Source organism: Bison bison, unplaced genomic scaffold (assembly GCF_000754665.1).
Source record: "Bison bison bison isolate TAMUID 2011002044 unplaced genomic scaffold, Bison_UMD1.0 scf7180017864503, whole genome shotgun sequence".
In the NCBI taxonomy this organism is placed as follows: domain Eukaryota; kingdom Metazoa; phylum Chordata; class Mammalia; order Artiodactyla; family Bovidae; genus Bison; species Bison bison.
In genome coordinates, this window is record NW_011495061.1 from 1521403 (window position 1) to 1535953 (window position 14551).

The 14551-nt window shown below is 45.1% G+C and overlaps 1 protein-coding gene across 3 annotated transcripts in view; it reads right to left on the minus strand.

The window, feature by feature from the left end:
• DNAJB6 (DnaJ (Hsp40) homolog, subfamily B, member 6) overlaps positions 1–14551 on the minus strand; it is a 34220-nt gene that overhangs the window by 19073 nt on the left and 596 nt on the right. The gene's annotated exons all lie outside the window — the stretch shown is intronic.

The following is a 14551-nucleotide window of genomic DNA, read 5'->3' on the forward strand; positions in this document are numbered from 1 at the left end:
GCTGTGCTGGAGAAGTTTGTTGCTTAGCTGCTCAGTCATGTCCGACTCTTTGCGACCCCATGGACTGCAGCCCGCCAGGCTCCTCTGTCCCTGGGATTCTCCAGGCAAGAACACTGGAGTGGGGTGCTGTTTCCTCCTCCAGAGGATCTTCTGACCAGGGATGGAACCCGCACCTCCCGCACTGCGGGCACGCACTTTGCCACTGAGCCCAGGAGAGCAGGTGACACCACCACCAGGTCGTGCACACCGGACGGTGTGGGGCGTCTCAGTGAGCAACGGAGACCTAATACCCACACGGCCACTGCTGCCAACAGGACTGTCATTCATGCAGAGTCACTAAGGAACCAGGTCTTAGATGTCATCCCTCCAAAGAAATGATTAATTTCATAATGAAAGGGGTGTCAGCTAACTCAGGTGGCAATCACAGCGATATATAAACGATTCAAATAAACATGCCTCCAGTCAATTATACCTCATTTTTAAAAAATAAGATGTAACCTTATTGATGAGAGGAAGGCACACACAGGAAACTTTGTGAAAAATCACAAGGCAGGACTTTAATATTTTTTATTTTAACAAAACACGTTTAGTGGGAATAATTCTACGTGTTCTGTAAACATTAACTCATGTAATTCAAACAGTAACAAAATTAAGATCAATGACTTCCTAAAATTGTTTTAGGAAATTTTTCTAGCTTTATCCAGATACAATTGACACAAGGTTACTTGTGTAAGTTTACAGTGTGCATTGTGTACCGTAATTTCATCAAAACTTAATTTTTAAAAAACCTACAAATGACCTTTGAATAAGGCGGGTTTGGCTGCACAGGTCTACTTGCGTGCACATTTTTCTCAATAAACATATTGGTAAAAAATTTTTGGAGACTTACAACAACTTGAAAAAGCTCACAGAAGAACCATGTAGCCTAGAAATACTGAAAAAAAAAATTTTTAAGTGTGTCAAGAATGCAAAGGCATAAGGGAGTGACATTTAATACAAAATGATTGATTGAACAGCAACATTTTAGTTTTCTGTTCTGTAACTTTGCTTTCAAAGGATTACATACCCCCAGTATCAGTTGATCATCATAGGTAAGTGGTTTAAAAAAAAAAAAAAAAAGCGTTTCCAATACCGTATTATGAATGAGTGCAATGCTGTATGTCACAATGGATTCACTAGTGTATAGGCTAGGCTACTGTGAACAATCATCGATTACACTAGGTGGCCATAAAGCAACCATACTGCTCCCACTTCGTTATAATGGATGAATTATAAACAACAGTGAATTTCTTCTTTACATTATCTTTTCATTTTTCTTGGCCTGTGTTACTAACACATCTACAGGATTTGGTATCATGTAAGACAATATTGATGTAGACACTAACAGACAATCCATCTTGTAAAAATATAAACTTATGGTATCAATAAATAAATATAGTTAATACAATTTCTCTTTAAAAATTTTTTTAATATTTTCTCTAGCTTACTTTAGGAATACAGCAACATAACACACAGAGTATGTGCTAATCAATGTTCGTTATTGGTAAGGCTCCAGTCAGCAGTAGGCTATTAGGTAAGTTTTGGGGGAGTCAAGAGTCATGCACAGCTTTTCAACTGTGGGGGGTCTGCACCTCTAAGTCCCACATTGTTCAAGGGTCAACTGTACACTCAAGAGACAGAAAAAAATCCAAAGTTATGGCGTAGGAAAGACAGGAAAGATGCACGAGGCAACACCAAGGAAGCTGTGTCCGAAACAGGAGTCTATGGAAGGAAGCGGTGGAACACGGCCCACTGAGGAACCACAGATTCTCTCGGATAAACTCACAGGGCCTCGACAACTTCCAATCAGGACGCGTGTTACAAGGGGGAAAAGGAAACATCCCTCAGGCCTGGATGGGAGGGGGAAGGGGAGTGACCATTTAGTGGGCACAGAGTTTCCAAGTGGGAGCACAGAAACATTCTGGAGATGACGGTGCTGATAAGACAGACAACAATGTGAACGTGATGCCCTGAAGCTTTCACTTAGAACAGGGTGCATTTTCTGTCAAGTAAAAAATAAGCTATGTTGAAATTCATAAATAAAAATATTTTTAAAAAGACACACCCACAATCATATCAGACAGTTAACTTGTACAATTTGAGCACATTTAACAGACCTGATGTAATGGGACATAAAACAGGGACCTGAAGCTAACTACGATAAAACACCAAGCACACACCCACGAGGTGGAGTAAACTTAACCACCACCTGAGACCACAAAGAAACAGCTGTGGTAACAAACGTTTTTTAAGAACGCCTTTGGGTCAAAAACATTATAAGGATGTTAGGACTACATATCAATTTCATCAACTGGCCAAAGTGAAATTAAGGACCTCAAATACATTAATAAAAGCTACAGACGTTAGAAAGTTAAGAACTCCAAACAGACAACATTTGCCAGTATTTAGAATATAAAAATATTAATAGATAAATATCTTCATCAAATAAAATCCCAGAGTTTTTTTTAAATTACAAAATAGAAAAAAAAAATATTTTCTTGTACTTATCCACTTTAACGTTAAAATCAGCTGTGATAGACACATAACAAGATTAACAAAACACTAACTGGAGGTGTACCTTTTTCAATGTCCAGTTTTTTTCGACTGTGTCTGCATATGCTCAACATAAAATACTGGGGATCTCGTTTTAAATGCAATCAGACATGGGAGTGAGCACCCAATTATAAAACAGAAGTGCTCCTCACTGGTAGTTCCACAATCCAAAGCACACTGCTCAGAAGCCATGGCTGGTAGGCGCCATGGAAGGTAGCAACCGCACACCTTCGGGGATGAGACACCTGCCCAGGGCCAAGGGCAGCTGGAGCGCAGCAGGAGCCAGCAGGCGGCACCTGTGCTTCAGTCTGCTAACAACGGACTCTCAGCCAACAGGAGACTCGCCTAACCGACCCTCTGCCGATGAGTGACTCCCTCGGCGGTTACTCTGACTTCTGAGCTTCAGCTGCTGCAGCTACGAGGGGACATCTCAGCACCCGGCAGAAACAAGGCATGTGGAGAGAGACCACCAGACCACAGTCACCAAAGGGACGTGGGGAGAGGCCTCAGGACGGAGCTTCCCTCTCCTAACAGTAAGCCACTGCCTGACCACATGTGACCAGGTCACCAGTGTACCGGATGCCACCACTTAAGACACTTCAGAACCTCCTGAAGGGGGAAACAGACTCCTGCAGACAACAACAGCAAACAACAGCCTGTGTGCACCAGGACAGGGGGGAAAGGAGCAGTGACCCCACAGGAGACTGCACCAGACGTGCCTGTGAGTGTGCGAGGGTCTCCACCAGAGCAAGGCTCATTTTTCCCCACAGCCAGTCCCTCCCATCAGGAAACCTGCATAAGCCATTAATCCTCATCCGTCAGAGGGTAGACAGAAGCAGCAAGAACTACAATCCCACAGCCTCCAGAACCAAAAACACAATCACAGAAAGCTAACCAAAGTGATCACATGGATCACAGTCAGGTTTAACTCAATGAAGCTATGAACCATGTCGTGCCCAGCCACCCAAGACGGGCGTTTCAAGGTGGATAGTTCTAACAAAAAATGCTCCACTGGAGGGGAGAATGGCAAACCACTCCAATATTCTTGCCCCAAGAACCCCATTAACTGTATGAAAAGGCAGAAAGATATGACGCCAGAGATGAGTAACCCCGGGTCAGTAAGTGTCTAAAATGCTACTGGCAAAGAGCAGAGAAATAGTCCCAGAAAGAATGAAGAGGCTGGGCCAAAGCTGAAGTGATGCTGAGTTTTGGATGTGTCTGGTGGTGAAAGTAAAGTTTAACGCTGTAAAGAATATTGTATATAAACCTGTAATGTTAGGTCCATGAATCAGGTAAACTTGACATGGTCAAGATGGCAAGAATGAACACTGACACTTTTAGGAATCAGTGAACTAAAATGGATGGGAATGGGTGAATTTAACTCAGATGACAATTAAAACTACTAATGCGGGCAAGAATCCCTTAGAAGAAATGGAGTACCCCTCACGTCAACAAAAAGGTCCAAAATGCAGTACTGGGGTGCCATCTAAAAACGACACAATCATCTCGGCTCACTTCCAAGGCACACCACTCAACACCTGGTAATCCAAGTCTATGCCCAACCACTAATGTCGAATAAGCTACAGCTGAACGGTTCTGTGAAGCCCCAGGAGACTTTTTGGAACACCAAAAAAAAAAAGATGTCTTTTTCATCATTGGGGATTGGAATGCGAAAAGTAGCAAGTCGAGAGATACCTGGAGTAACAGGCAAGTCTGGCTTTGGAGTATAAAATGAAGCAGGGCAAAGGCTCTGTCAAGAGAATTCACGGGTCATAGCAAACACCTTCTTTCAGCAACACAAGAGACAACTCTACACACGGACATCACCAGATGGCCAACATCAAAATCTTTGCAGTCAAAGATGGAGAAGCTCTATACAGTCAGCAAAACAAGACCTGGAGTCAACTGACTGACACTAAAGCTGAAGCTCCAATACTCTGGCCACCTGGTGTGAAGAGCTGACTCACGGAAAAGACCCTGATGCTGGGAGAGACTGAGGGCAGGAGGAGAAGGGGGCGACAGGATGAGATGGCTGGATGGCACCACTGACTCAACGGACGTGAGTCTGAGCCCACTTCAGCAGACAGAGAAGGTCAGGGAAGCTTGGCGTGTTGCAGTCCGTGGGGTCACAAACAGTCCGTGGGGACACAACTTAGCGGGTGAACAAGAACACACCTTTGTTCCTAGTGCAAAGCTCACCGTGTCCTAAGTCCAATTGCGTTGCCCTGCATTGGCAACAAGGCGCCAGTGTCTGTGCTGACCATGATGGGAAGAGCAAGACCCTTGAGGCAGGCAGCACAGGTGCGGCAGGATGGGCCTCAACTCGGGCCATGTCCACCAGAGGTGACCACTGCTGGCACCTGCAGCACCCCCTGGGATGAGCCGTCCACCCCCAGGACCAGCCCTGGGCTGGGGGGCACACAAGCTTCACAGGCACCAGCCCCGGGGACAGAGGCACTCGGCCATGGGGGCTCGCTCTTTCTTAGTGGAGACTGCCCCAGGAGGAAGTGCCTCCACCACAGTCCTGGCCAGCACCCGGCCGGCCCACCGCTTGAACTTTACTCTGATTTACGGTCACGAGGAAGCGCTTCCCCCGTTAACACCCAGGGCACATTTTCAGGGCTCAGGCTGGTGGGCTTGGCAAACCCGAGCACACACGGGCTTTCTTCTCGGAGGCCCCCGGTTTGCCTTCTACCTGCCCACCTGCTCCCCTCAGTCAGCTGTGGGAACGCCGGGGACTCAGAGCCCTCTCACCCTACTCCCGCGCTTTCATCTGCTCTGTTATTGAAATACCGTTTATGGAGCAATGATTCCCTCCTGTTAGCCCCAACCACAGGCCTCACTTTGGCATTTCAGACACAAATAGACAGATGGCTCTCAACACAGCCACTTGGACGTCTGACAAGACACTCCAAATAGAACGTGACCACATCTCACGCTCTGTCCTCCCCACTCCCACCTGGCCTTTTTCTATAATTCTACTCCCCGGCTGGAAAGCCTCGCCTCGCTCCACACCGCTCCACCCACACACAACAAACCAACCCACAGTTTTGTGTGGCTCACTGCAGACCCCTCAAACCCCTTCACTTTTCTCTATCTTTGGTGGCACCAGATACCCTTTCTGAAATCCTGTGGGAGCCTCTTTTCTCACAGCCAAGATGAGCTATAAATATGCAAACGGTATCACAACAGATACAACATGCTGTCCAGACCAGAAAGAACCAGCTCTAAAGGACACGGTCGGCTCCACTGGGGATTCCTGGAATGGCGCTTTACTGCCCTAGCTAACGCTAGGTCTGGAACAGAAAAGGTACAACACGAGCCTAGGAGATGTTGTCAGTCAACAAAGTAAAGATGCTACTAGCAAAAACTACAGGCCTGGTCAGGGAAAAAAACAAGGAAAGACTGGCGGAACAGTGCAAGCTTGGAAGTGACTAAGAGTAAATGATAACCAAGTGCTGTCTGAGCTCCTGGACTGGTATCTGGGGCAGCAAGAGAATGTTGGGGGGTGGGGGTGGGGCAGGAAACTGGTGTGATGTGAATGCAGTCTGTAGTTAACAGTACTATACCAACCTAATTGTTTATTTTTCATAAACACACCATGGTTACATGTTATACTAAGGAAAGCTGGGTAAGAGGCATACAGGAAAACTCTTGTATTAGGTCCGCAACTCTTCTATAAATACACAATGGTTTCAAAATAAAAAGTTAAAAATAAGTCAAAAAGAGAAAAAAGTACAACGATGTCAAAATGACACCAGAACAAAACTGATGAAACATCCACAGATCAGAAGGGATTCTGAATATCAAAAGAATGGCTGGCGTGTATTTTCTTCTTCCAGTTTCATTGAGACATAACTGGCATACACCACTATGCACATTTAAGGTGTACCGAATCACAACCTGACTTGCATCATGACAGGATTACTGCGATCAGTTTAGTGAACATCTGTCATCTCATATGGGGCTTCCCTGGGGGCTCAGCGGTAAAGAACCTGCCCGCCAGTGCAGGAGACTTGGGTTTGATCCCTGGGTCAGGAAGATCTCCTAAAGAAGGAACTAGCAACCCACTCCAGTATTCTTGCCTGGGAAATCCCATGGACAGAGGAGCCTGTAGCCTGGCAGGCTACAGTTCATGAGGTCACAAAAGAGTCAGACATGACTTAGCAACTAAACAATGACAACCATCTCATATAAATACAAAATAAAAAAAATAGAAAAGTATTTTTTCCTTGTGATGAGAACTCTTAGGATTTACTCTTAACTCTTTACCATCTGAGCCAGCGGGGAAGCTCATATAACGTATAGCAGCGTTAACTGTATTTCTTAAGCTATACCTTAAATCCCTGGCATTTCTCTCTCTGGTACCTTGAGTGACTGTCATGCATTTCAAGCACAGACACCAGGGATGTTCTGGTGGTCCAGGCGCCCACACTCCGCCCTCCCACTGCAGGAGGCACAGTGGACCCCACTACTGTTTTTCCCTTCTCAACTCAAGTTGTCAGCGCTGTGTCAGCTCTCCTGGGAAACCTTGGAACTCGATGGTCAACACACCTGGGCTAAGCCTCAGCCTTTCCAGGCCTGCGACCACGCCCTCTCCCCTGAGGTTCCCTTTGTGCGACTGTGGCTCTCCAGGTAAGTGAAGTCCAAGGCTCGCCCGATACACTCCACCTTGGTATCTTGGCTCACTGACTCAACAGATCAAAACCTTCTGGGTACCAATTATACCATCAACACACTCATTCTCAGTAAAAACTAAAGTAATTCTGAGCAGATTTACGTATATTTACTACGCAAAAACAATCGTGACACTTCTGGGACCAAGTTACCAAGTTCAGAAGACAGACATGTAAAAAAAAACTTAGGCATACACAATTAAGAAAGTATGAACAGTATTGGGGAAAGGTTACAGACACAGTGGGGCAAAGAAATAAGTTTACGGAGCCAGCCTATGCCACCAGGCCATGCCGTGACTGTAGCCAGCCTATGCCATCTTTCAAACTTCTTTCAAAATTGGACTCAATCCTCAAATACTGCCACTGCTTTTTCAACTAAGTTTATGTAATATTCTCAATCTGCTGTTAGGTCAACAATCTTCACCAGTAGATTCCATCTCAAGAAACCACTTTCTTTGAGCATTCTTTTAAAGAAGCAACTCCTCATCCACTCACACGTTCCTATAAGACTTCAGCAGTTCAGTCCCATCTTCAGGCTCCACTTCTAATTCTAGTTCTCCAGCTGTCTCCACCACATCTGCCGTTACTTCCCCCACTGAGTCTTGAACTCAAGTCATCCGTGAGGATCAGAACCAACTTATCCCCAACTCCTGTTAATTATAATTAGTTGGTGTTTTGACCTCTTCCCATCAATTGCAAATGTTCTTAAGGGCATCTAGAACAGTGAGTCCTTCCCAGAGAGTTTTCAACTGACTTTGCCCAGATCATCAGAGGAATCACTGTCTATGGCACCAATAGCCTTACAAAGTGTATTTCTTAAATAACAAGACTGGAAAGTCTAAAATTACTCCTTGACCCATGGGCGGCAAAATGGAGATTGTGCTAGCTGGAATGAAAAGAACATGAATTTCACTATATATCTCCAGAGTTCTCGGGTCATTGTCAATGAGCAGTAATTTTTAAATAATTTTTTAATCTGAGCAGTAGGTCTCAACAGTGGGTGTAAAATATTCAGGAAACCGCGCTGTCGACAGATGTGCCGCCATCCAGGCCTTGTTCCGTTTACAGAGCACAGGCAGAGCAGGGTTAGCGTAGTTCACAAGGGCCCCAGAGTTCCCAGATGGTCGAGCACTGGCTTCAGCTCCAAGTCCCCCACCACATTAGCCTCTCAGAGAGCCTGCCTGTCCTCAGATGCTGACAGGTGCTGACTTCTCTCTAGTGTGAACATCCCGACAGTGTCTTCTTCCAACATCAGGCTGACTCATCCTCACTGAAAACCTGCTGCTCGGTGCAGCCGCCTTCTCCGATGCTCTGCGCTCGATCTTCTGGATAACCTGCTGCAGCTTCCACATCAGCACTTGCTGCTTCACCTGCGCTTGATGTCACAGAGACAGCTTCTTTCCTCAAACTCCATGAACCAGCTTCTGCCAGCTTCAGACTTTCCCCGGCAGCTTCCTCATCTCTGTCAGCCTTCACAGAACTCAAGAGTTAGGGCTGTGCCTGGGCTTTCTCCACAACAGCAGAAAGGCGATTCTGCTTTCTCACCACTCACGTGTTCACTGGAGTAGCACTTTCCTTCAAGCATCTTTTCTTTGCATTCAGAAGCTGGCTGTTCAGCACAAGAGGCCTAGCTCCAGCTTTCCACAGGCCTTCGTCAGTAAACATCTCCATTCCTGGCTTCTAATTTAAAATGAGAGGGGAGACTCTTCCTTTCACTTGAAGAGCCCACTGCAGAGATATAACTGGCCTAATTTCAGTATTGTTGTGTCTCAGAGAACAGGGAGGCCTGAGGAGGGGGAGAAAGACAGTGGGTCGGTGAAGCAATCAGAACACAGGGTCTAAGATGGTCTTAGAAGGACCTAGAACAATTACAATAGTAACATCAGAGATCACAGATCATTAACGTAACAATGAAAAACCTTGAAATACCATGAGAATTACCAAACTGGCAGTCACAAAGTGAGCAAATGCTGTGAGAAAAACGGGGCCAATAGACTTGATCGACGCAAGGTTGTCACAAACCATCGATTTGTTCAGGAAAAAAAAAAGGCAACACCTGCACTCAAGTGACCCGCTATAAAACGGGGTCTGCCTGGGCCTGAACTACCACTACACACATCAAAACCAAAATTATAAATGCTCAAACAAGGAGTACTTGTTTGTACTTACCACCAAACATGGTTTCACACGGTATTTAGCTACTATCTCAAGGCACCCTGGAAGGAGAGACGCACAGCTGACAAAGAGGGGGTCGTCAGTATGAACATCCAGCTGTTGCAGTCTTTCACCCCTTGACCAGTTCAGTAACACAGATGTCCCCTGCTTTTCCAGAGCTCTCGTCACAATACTTCACCTTTAAGAAAGACCCACATTCAACCTCCCTGGTGGTCCAGTGGCTGGGACTCCACGCTCCCAATGCAGGGCCCGGGCTGGGGAACTGGATCCCATGGTCACAGCTGGGAGTTGGCGTGCCACCACTAAAGATCCCTCATGCCACAGCTGAGACCTGGTGCAGCCAAGTATATAATTAAAAAAAAAAAAAAAAACACCCACATTTAGTACCTGTTTTTGACAATCACAAGAAATTTGAAGAGGATTTTCACTTTTACAAGAAAAAGAAACGTTGGCAGCAGTGCCCACTCCAGCAGTGAGCGGCACCTTCCCAGGGACCACACACAGCTCCTCAGCCTCGAGGAGCAACAGCTGTGAACTGCCTGTGAGCACCTGGGCTTCCCCTCCATTTATTTTGTGCATCGGTGGGCAAGATGGGTCCTCAGCTAACTGCTTCTTCCCTTCAGACCTTTGCGGCTCAGAAAGGGTTTCCCAGGACGCCCCTCCTTCTGAGAGTGAGAGTGACTGTACAGGTCTCAAGGGGCACACACCACAACGCCTGCAAACTCTTGAGACACATCTGTAAACCTTCCAAGGCTCATCTCAATGGTTAAGGGGGGGGTTCGAGGATGGATGTGTAGAATTTAACTTACAATGGCCCATTCAGAGAAGCATTTCCTTTCCCTCTAACTCAACTATTCACATGCAAGATGAATATCAAGGTGCTAAACAAGTACCTCAGGTGACAGTCACAAATGTCCATCCAGAAGAGGTGCCCTGAGAGAGAGCTCTGAAAGGCCAAGTTTCTTCAACAGCTTAACTAGTCCCTTTTAAGTTACAACCCTGTCTCTATTGAATTTCTAAAGGAGAATTGCCAAGTCATTACACAGGCCCCATGGTCTCATCGACACTAAAGAACTTTTGTGCCCAACACGACTGCTACCAACACGTCGGTCTTCCTGCCTCTACACGATGACCCTGAGTCATGTTCCTCAAGCTCGGGGTATGACAAAGACATCTCTGCACTGAGTCCTTTGGCTATGTCGTCCCAAATCTTGCCTGTCCGCACAAATTAAAAGTGTGTAACTGGGCTAACCTGACAACTTTGAGAATTCCCTGGCAGCCCAGTAGACTGGGCTCCTCAATCCCCCTGCAGGAGGCACAGGTCTGATCCCTGGATGGGGAACTAAGATCCCACATGCCACACAGCACAGCAAAAAAAATTTTTAAATAACCGTCTTTCCACCCAAGAGACTGTTCTCAGATATCTCTCCATCTAAATCTAAAAAACCTTGCTCTGCTTGCAATAAAAATGCTCCTTATTCCCTTCCAATCCAAGAGACTCCATGTTGAAAATGGAGCCGAAGGGAGAAAATCAACATTCGTCCTTCCAGATAGTTTTGCCCCCACAGATTGCTACACATTACACAATGTTTTACATAATGCAATTTGTCTCTTGAAGACATTCTCTATTCCTCAGCTTAAGAAATCAGCAAATCAAAATACTTGTTACTTCTAACTTACCAGTGGAGAAACTTAAAACCTTGTTTAAATGTTGAATTCATGTTGTGACGTGGAACTAATTTTGTGCAATACTATTGCTTAATAGAAAGGAAAGGGGCAAGTTTAAAAAGAAATAGATGGCGAACGTGGACAAGTTCCTCCACATCATCTCATTATCTGATGAACGAGATGTACCAGAGAGTAGGGGGCAAAGACAGAAGTCAACTGTCATTCCTTATCACAAATCATCTTCTTCCGTATCTTGTTCTTACTCAACATGCCTTAAAGTATTCCAGAAACAAACAAGGGAATTTATTTCCTCTATAACTCAAGATCCAAGACCATTCTCTCATCTGGCAATCATCACCCATTAGACACTTACAGGTATGACTAACTTCCTTTCATTAAAATAATACATGGCAAGTATTGGTATTTCATCAGTCCTGGTACTTGTGAACTCAATCTGTATGCTAGCTATATTGTTCTCTAAACTCCCCTAAGCTCTGGATTCCATTATTAACCACAGAAGGGGCACAGATAAACCAGGAAAAAAGGATCCAATTCAACCGATATTTTCTGAGCACTCTGAGTCCAGGACAACACTACAGTCACAGAAACACACGATGGAAAACTCCAGGTCTGCCCAAAGGCCCTCACAGGAGGGCCCAGTGCGCCAGCACACACACAGAGAAAGAGTGAGTGAGAGTCACTCGGCCGTGTCTGACTCCGCGACCCCACGGACTGTAGCCTGCCAGGCTCTGCTCTCCGAGGGATTCTCCAGACACGAACACCGGAGTGGGCCACCTTTTCCCCACCTCTCGGGGAAAAGGGTAGGATGAAAATTTCAAAAGACACAAAGTCACAGCTGCCGTAAGAAATCACCATTCCAAAGACGTGTGATCTTTGCACCTGAGTTTAAGAAACCTAAAATACCTGGAGTATTCTGACACACAAATAGAGCCACTGCCTCACGGCCAAATGCGATGACTACTGCCTTTTATTTAGAATAGTCAAGAAGTCCTTACAAATAGGTTAACAATTTTCAGAGAAAACCAAACTATGCCTAAATAAGGTATAGCTTTTGAAGTAAGGTTTAGAATATAAATTAGACGGAACCTTCTCTACTTTGAAATATACTGCAACACTTAGAAATTTAACCTTTTAGTCTTTTTTCCAGAAACTCCCCTCACTTTAAAAATGAAGTATTTTTAAAATTTACCTTTTTTCAGTTTAGAAATAAAGTAAAAATTTTACTCTAATAAAAGAATGGATAGGTGCAAGGTTGCCCTCTAAAGCACTCTCCAACATTTATTTCTTAAGTAGGATATTGAAACAAAAGGAGTCAACTGTTTTTTGTATGTTTCCCTAAAAATAAAAGTTTGAAAAACACCTTATAATCTATAACAGAAGCACCAACTTTTTTTCTTGTTGACAAATCCAGTAAGCCTGATTTCTTCAGTCAGGCTTTAAAATTGTCTTTCTATGCACTATTCTTACCTTCACTAACTTCTCTTTTCTTCATTTCACTTTTTTTAAGCTTGAAATTCTCTTAAATTTTATTCACGAAGAGAAACCACAGCACTTCTTAAACCTTGCCACTGATCCCATCTTAATTCACAAATAAGCCCGCAGTTAACCTGCTCTTGCCACTGGGTGGCGTCCTGGACGAATTTTAGGCAAACCAGGTTTATAACACAGAACACAGGCCTACATTCTAGATCATTTCCAAGGAAGTGAAAAAGCAAAAACAAAACACACACTTTCTAAAAATTCTGTTAAGATATCAAAAGACTGACTACGTTCACTTACTTCTAACCAACAGACACCAAGAGTGACATTTAATCATCTTTAAGCATTAACCAAGGTAGCAGCAGCTGACCTTGAAAGAGCATATGACTGCACCCCAGTGGAAGGTAGGTGACCTCTACATCACTAAGCTGACACGCTGAGGATTACACTGCGATGCTGAAAAACCGAACTGAAAATAACTGTGTCTTCTTTAAAACTATGAAAGGTACAGACGCATTTCACCCCAAACCTGAGTCCAGGTGGAAAAGGTGAGGAGTACAATTCTCTTGTTTGGAGCTGTTCAAAAGAGAGTCAATACAAGGGAAAATGGTTCTCCCCTGAGATCAAACACCTAAAATTCAATGGGTTTACCCGAAGAGTAAGGCTATTGTTTGCCACTCGCTGCAGGTAGTCACACCACAACTCCCTATCCTCCACTTAGTATCCAGAGTATTACTCAAACCATAGTCTCCACCCAGCCCTCCAGGTAAGTCTCTCTCCTGCAGCCAAATCTATCACTTTCAGGTCAAGAAAAACGAATTTAAAACAATGATATTTTTAAGAAGGTGCTGAACACAAGTCAAATTTTTGGAAAAACCCCTAAATTCCCAACTTTCTCCAATTGTACAGCACTACACACCAAGCCTGCTTAAGCCAATCTGTAAAACCAACATCTCATCCCCTTTTGTTCTCCTCCCACTTCAAGTCATCCACACCCACAAACGACTAACCGAGCCAATTTACTCCCCAAGTTCATACTCTGCATAACCCCCCAAATTCCACAGCTCCTTAGACAGCACGCACAAAGGATATTGATAATGGCTCAGAAGGCAAAGAATCCGCCTGCAATGCAGGAGACTTGGGTTCGATCCCTGGGTTGGGAAGATCCCCTGGAAAAGGGAACGGCTACCCACTCCAGTATTCTGGCCTGGAGAATCCCATGACAGAAAAGGCAAGCGGACTCGGGTCCATAGCGTAGCAGAGCCGGACAGGAATGAGGGACTAACGCACACAAACACACCCACAGGAGCTGAGGCCTGACTGGAAACAAGGGAAGTGTGAATTAAACTTCCCAGAAACAATCAGGGGAGCGGTGGTCTAGAAACAGGTTGGGGTAAGAAATACAAAATGCCTTTCACAAATCAAGATAACACTGATTCGCTTAACTACTAGAAAAAAAGCGACTGAAACATGAGCAAGTTCAAATGATAAGAGTTTCTCTTTCCTTTTTTGGTCATTCGGCCTAACTTTTCCACTAAATCAATTAGTCGCCTTAGAAGATTCCAGCCATAAAGTCTTACCACGATTCCACAACTGCGATAAAACGTTGAGAACACAGAGGGCGCCGCCCCGCCCACGCGTGCCAGGCAGCCCCCGGGCGGTGCGGAGACCTGTCCACAAAGGCCGTGTCCTTCCCGTGGTCCGTGGGTTGGCAGTGAGATTGAAACGTCCTGACTGGCGACACACACTCTGAAAACATTTCGCGAGACAACCCAAGTTTGCAATTTTCACTTCTTGCGTCAATTCTTTCCTTACTTGGGCAAAACTTGACAGAAACTTCAGTTATATAAACTGCCATACACCCTGAACACAAACCAAGCGAACCGTTTTGGTGAGCTGAAAGCCAAACACTTCGTTTCGACCGACAATCCACACGCTTC